This window comes from Manis javanica, chromosome 14 (assembly GCF_040802235.1).
Source record: "Manis javanica isolate MJ-LG chromosome 14, MJ_LKY, whole genome shotgun sequence".
NCBI classification, from domain to species: domain Eukaryota; kingdom Metazoa; phylum Chordata; class Mammalia; order Pholidota; family Manidae; genus Manis; species Manis javanica.
In genome coordinates this window covers 70,910,146-70,915,917 of record NC_133169.1, presented here as the reverse complement: position 1 = coordinate 70,915,917, position 5,772 = coordinate 70,910,146, and the positions used below count along the sequence as shown (strand labels likewise).

The 5,772-nt window shown below is 37.9% G+C and overlaps 1 pseudogene; it reads left to right on the top strand.

The window, feature by feature from the left end:
* Positions 1–2,361: 2,361 nt before the first annotated feature.
* LOC140846068 (olfactory receptor 6F1-like) lies at positions 2,362–3,327 on the top strand (annotated as a pseudogene).
* Positions 3,328–5,772: the final 2,445 nt, after the last annotated feature.

The window sequence follows — 5,772 nt, the reverse complement described above, 5'->3', positions numbered from 1 at the left end:
CTTACAATGGAAACAAATAATTTTTTCTACTATATACTTATCATGTGGATTATTTGGTCTGAGAGGCGATTTCCTCCCCTAGTTTGGGGAAGTTTTCAGCAATTATTTCTTCAAAGACACTTTCTATCCCTTTTTCTCTCTCTTCTTCTTCTGGTACCCCTATAATGTGGATATTGTTCCATTTCGATTGGTCACACAGTTCTCTTAATATTCTTTCATTCCTGGAGATCCTTTTATCTCTCTCTGCATCAGCTTCTCTGTGTTCCTGGTCTGTTTTCTAGTCCATTAATGGTCTCTTGCATCTCATCCATTCTGTTTTGAAGTCCTTCCAGAGCTTGTTTTATTTCTGTATTCTCCCTCCTTAGTTCTTGCATATTTCTCTGCAAGTCCATCAGCATGGTTATAACTTTTGTTTTGAATTCTTTTTCAGGAAGATTGCTTAAATCTATCTCCCAGGTTCATTCCCAGGGGAAGATGTAGAAGATGTTGAAGATATCTGGGTTAGCCTTGTCTGGATCAAATTTTTTTTCCTTTTCATGTTGATAGGTGCAGTGGTATGCTATTGACACGTCTGTCAGCTGGGAGAGCCTAGACATTTTCCAATTGCTCCTGGCCTTCCTTTACTGGGACAACTGCGACCCCTAGTGGCTTGTATTGGGCAATTGCGTGTAGACTAGGTCTCTGTATCTTGCCCAGCTGGTATAGAGGAAGCTCCCTTGCTGTGGGTGTGGCCAGCCTCAGGCTGCTGTTCTGCTATTGCGGGGCCCTGGAGGGGTAATGGATGGGGGGATCTTTCGCAGTTTACCTCCATGAGGGGTCTCAGAGCTGTTGCCCAGGGGGTTAGTGTGCCTGGAATTCCCTGGAATTTCCAGCTGCTGGACTGTGACCCGGGATGCTTCCGTCCAGTTGTGAGGTCCCTGTCCCTTTAAGACTTTCAAAAAGCACTCGCTTTTCTTTGTCACAGGGGCGCTGGCTTCAGGACCCACTCACAGGTCTTACTCTCCTGCTTCTCTAGTTTCCAGCACCCCATGCATGCACTGTGTCTGTGCTCTGGTGCGGATGGCTGGGGCTGGTTGTTTAGCAGTCCTGGGCTCCCTCTCCCTCCCCACTCTGACTCCTCTCCTCCTGCCAGGAGCTGTGGTGAGGGGCCCCGGGTCCAGCCAGGCTGCGGCTTCTATCTTACCCTTTTCACCAGGTGCTGGGTTCTCACAGGTGTGGAAGTAGTCTGGCTGTTGTCCTGTGTCTTCTGGTCTCTCTTTTAGAGATAGTTGTATTTGTTGTATTTTCAAAAATATATCTGCTTTTGGGAGGGGATTCCCACTGTCCTACTCATGCTGCCATCTTGGCTCCCTGCCTCATGTGGATTATTTGGAGCTAAAGAACATGTGTACATTACATTCATTGGAAAACTGTTTCTCTACAAAAAGGATTTCTGTATTTTTTTTTATTTTAGAAAGAACACTTAAGTATAGTTATAAAATCTGTATCATACATTTAAAAATTCATAAATGGGTATATCTCATTAAATGTTCTTTCATAATAGCTAAGCTATAGAAAAAACTGTATGTCCATTGAAGAAATATTAGAATTTTGACTTTAAAGTTATTTGCTTGACTGTTCCCAACCAGTGTAGAAAAATTGGTGGTTGAACTGATTCTGAAACAAAACAAGCCAAGAATAGAATTTAGAAGAATATTTATGAAAAAATCATTTCTGTATAGATGTTGAATCTTACATTCTGTTTTGTTTACTGGTGATGGCATTTCCTCCAGGGCCTATCTTGCACCCAGCCCTGAGAGATGATGTGGGATAGGGGCCATAATGTCCATACTGCAGCAATGCCTTGGGTTCCTAAGGCAATAGGTGTGGCCCAGGAGCTCCATCTGAGATCCAGCCATGGTCACGGGCCTTTGATATGCATGGTGCTGATTTCTTCACCATCTTAAATGTCTGGAATGGGACATACCTGCTGATGGAACAATGTCATGTTCTTGCAACAGCCACTAATTTTATGAATTAATTTGCACTATAGTATTCTAAAATGCCCCACCTGAGTACAATGTGCCCCACCATATAAAGTGATGTAACTGAGGGAAAATAATGTCTTTCCTTAGTATCTTCATTGGTAAAATATTCACATCAGTCAGGTGTTTACTATTAACCTTCAAACTTAATTTTTTAAATTAAATGACCAATTCCATGTAAAATGTTTATAAAGACACCAATTATGTTTTTGGAAACCATTAATTTTAATATGTTTAGAGGTCTTTTATCATCATGAAGTAAATGAATATTAAAATATCCCATTCTTGCTCATCCATCATCTGGGCTTTGTTGGTTCCAGATTGGAGAGGATGAGCTATGGAGGTGACAGACCAGACCACAGTGACCGAGTTCATTTTTCTTGGATTTCCTGGTATGCTCTACCTGAGACTCACATTGTTTGTGTTGTTTCTCACTGTGTATCTGCTGTCCCTCATGGCAAACACCCTCATCATATTCACTGTCGTGATGGAGCCAACACTCCAGATGCCCATGTACATTTTCTTAGGAAATCTGTCCTTCCTGGAGATCTGGTACACCACAGCCACAGTACCTAAACCGCTGGCCACCTGCCTGTCACGGGGTGTCACCATCTCTGTGTCTGGCTGTATAGCCCAGTACTACTTCTTTTTCTCCATGGGAGCTACCGAGTGCATCCTCCTGGCAGTGATGGCCTGTGACCGGTACCTGGCCATCTGCAACCCTCTACAATACTCAGTGCTCATGAGATCCCAGTGTGCCTGCAGTTCTCCTCTGGATCTTGGATTGGGGGCTTCATCACCTCTCTTGTGTCTACCATACTTGTTTCCCATTTAAACTTTTGTGGCCCCCAGAAGATCAACCATTTCTTTTGTGACTCAGACCCCATCTATAAACTCTCTTGCTCAGACACATTCTTGGTGTAGGCCTTGGGCTACACATGTAGCTCTATTGTGATTCTCAGTTCTTTTCTTCTCACCATTCACCATGCCCTCCTATGGACACATTGTGGTAAAAATAACCAGACTGTCTTCCTTGGAGGCTCAGAAGAAAGCTTTCTCCACCTGTGCCTCCCACCTGACTGTTGTCACCATCTTTTATGGTACCATCATCTTTGCCTATGTCCGCCCTCCAGCCAAGTACAACTTCATCATTGGTAAAGTGGTCTCCATGTTCTACTGTGTGATCACCCTGTTGGTAAATCCTCTCATATACACCCTGACAATCAAAGATGTGAAGAAAGCTTTCAGCTAAGTTGTAGCACAAAAGAGGTTCTTCTTGGTCAGAAACATACATAAGACTTGAGCAACTAACTCTATGAAGCAGTTTAGAATGGATTCTCAGACCACATTTGGAAATAGTAAGTACTGAAAATTATATTAAGTAATTGATACCACCTGATACAGATGTCTCTCTGAACTTTACATATTTGCATTGAATTATACTAAAATAGATACTTTACAATGTATAATTTTGTTTTTAAGAATCTTTTCATAACAACACACAGTGATAAAATGATAGCACAAGATTATTTATTGCCCACAAGGTATTCCCAATCAGAAAATGGGTTGGTTTAATCCCATATAGTATTTCAGTTAAATGTTTTCATAATTTACAACTCAACAGTTGCCCTAGGCCGAAAATTAGGTGCAACAATGTTAGGCCATGTGGTACAAGGGCTCTTACAATAGTATCTCTCTGTGCCTCAAATTAATTCACTCAATAAACATTTACTGAACACATATGAGCCAGGTATTGCTCTTAATTATAGATGTTAATTTAGTTATGAATATAGGCAGAACTGGGACCTTTATTAGAAAACACAGACATTTAACCTTTTTCTCAATAAAGAAAATGATAGATAAGATTTTTATGTTTCTGATTTTGTTTATTTTTATCTTATGTTGTTTTTGAAAAGTCTGGCTACTTTGTCTACTTTGTCTATCTTTGCAAAGAACCAGCTCTTGGTTTCACTGATTATTTTTCTATTGTTTTCCTATTTTCCATTTTATTTATTTATGGCATGATATTCATTATGTCCCTCCCTCTACTAACTTTGCTGTTTGTTTTCTTTTTTTTCAGCTCCTTTAGTTTTGAGGTTAGGTTGTTTATTTGGGACTTTCTGGTTTTTTGAGTTAGGCCTGTATTGCTGTTCTTCCATCTTAGAACCAGTTTTGCTGCATCTCCCATACGAAACTATTTTTTTTCTGTTTTTATTTGTCTTCAGGTATTGTTTTATTTTCTCTTTGATTTGTTCATTAATTATTTTGAAGCATGTTGTTTAGTCTCCATATATATATTTTATATATATATGGAAACTAAAAGTAATTACTTGAATATATATTCAAGTAATTAGTTTTGGTTTTCTTCATGAAATTAGTTTAAACTTTCAAAGCATTGTAATGCAAAGATGCTTAATACAGTTTCCATCTTGAGTTTATTGTGGATTTTTTGTGTCCTAATATATGATCTGTTTTTGAGGATGTTCCATGTGAACTTGAGAGGAGTGTGAACTCTGCTGCTTTGGGATGGAATATTCTTTATATGTCTGTTAAATCCATCGATAGTAATGTGGCATTCAGTGCCGCTGTTCATTTCTTTTCTTTCTGAAAGTTCTTTCCATTGATATAAATGAGGGTTACAATCCCCTGTTATTTTTGTGTTGTTGTCTATTTCTCACTATAGGTCTGTTAGTATTTGTTTTGATATTTAGCTGATCCTATATTGGGGTGCAGAGATACTCATATTTGTCACATCTTCTTCTTGAATTGATCTGTTTATAATTTTACGTCTTTTTATCTCTTGTTCATTTTGTTGTTTTGAAGCCTATTTTTTATGATATAAGTAATGCTACTCCTTTTTTACTCTCTTCTATTTGTATGGGATATCTTTCTTCATCCCTTCACTTTCAGTCTATGTATGTCTTTATGTTGATATTAATATCTTTTACTAGCATGCAAATGGGTCTTGTTTCTTTATCTTGTTTTGATTGGTGCATTTAGTCCATTCACATTTAACATAATTGCTGATAGGTATGTATTTATTGGCACTTTGTTAATTGTTTTCTGGTTGTTTTTGTAATTCCTGTCTCTGCCTTTCTTCTTTGTGTTATATTTACATCCTTTCTCTGCTACACGCTTCCCTTGTGATTTGATGATTTTATTTAGTGTTTTGCTTGGAATCCTTTCTTTTCATTTTTTTGTTTTCTATTATAGGCTTTAGGTTTGTGGTTACCATATGATTCATAGACAGTTTATTAAATATACTACAGTCTATAATAAGTTGCTTGATTTCAAACATACTCCAAACATTGTACTTTTTTATTCCTATTCCTCCTCCACAGTTTATGTATGTGTTATATCCTGCATTTTTTTATTTCATTATAGTTGCTTTTTCTACTTTTGTGTTTTGAACTTCATACTTGTTTTGTAAGTAATTGGTATACTACTTTTACTGTAAGTTTGTTTTCATTGATGAAAAATATTTTGACAAAATATTTCCATCTAAAGTTCCTTTAACATATCTTGTAAGGCTGTTTTAATAGTCATGAATTATTTTAACCTCTGTTTATCTGGGAAACTTTTAATCTCTCCTTCAGTTCTAAATGACAGCCTTGCTGGGTAGAGCATACTTGGTTGTAGATTTTTCCCTTTCAGTAGTTTGAATAGTTCATACCACACCCTTCTGGTTTGTAAACTTTCTGCTAATAAATCTGATAGCTTTATGAAGTTCTGCTTGTAAGTAACTGTC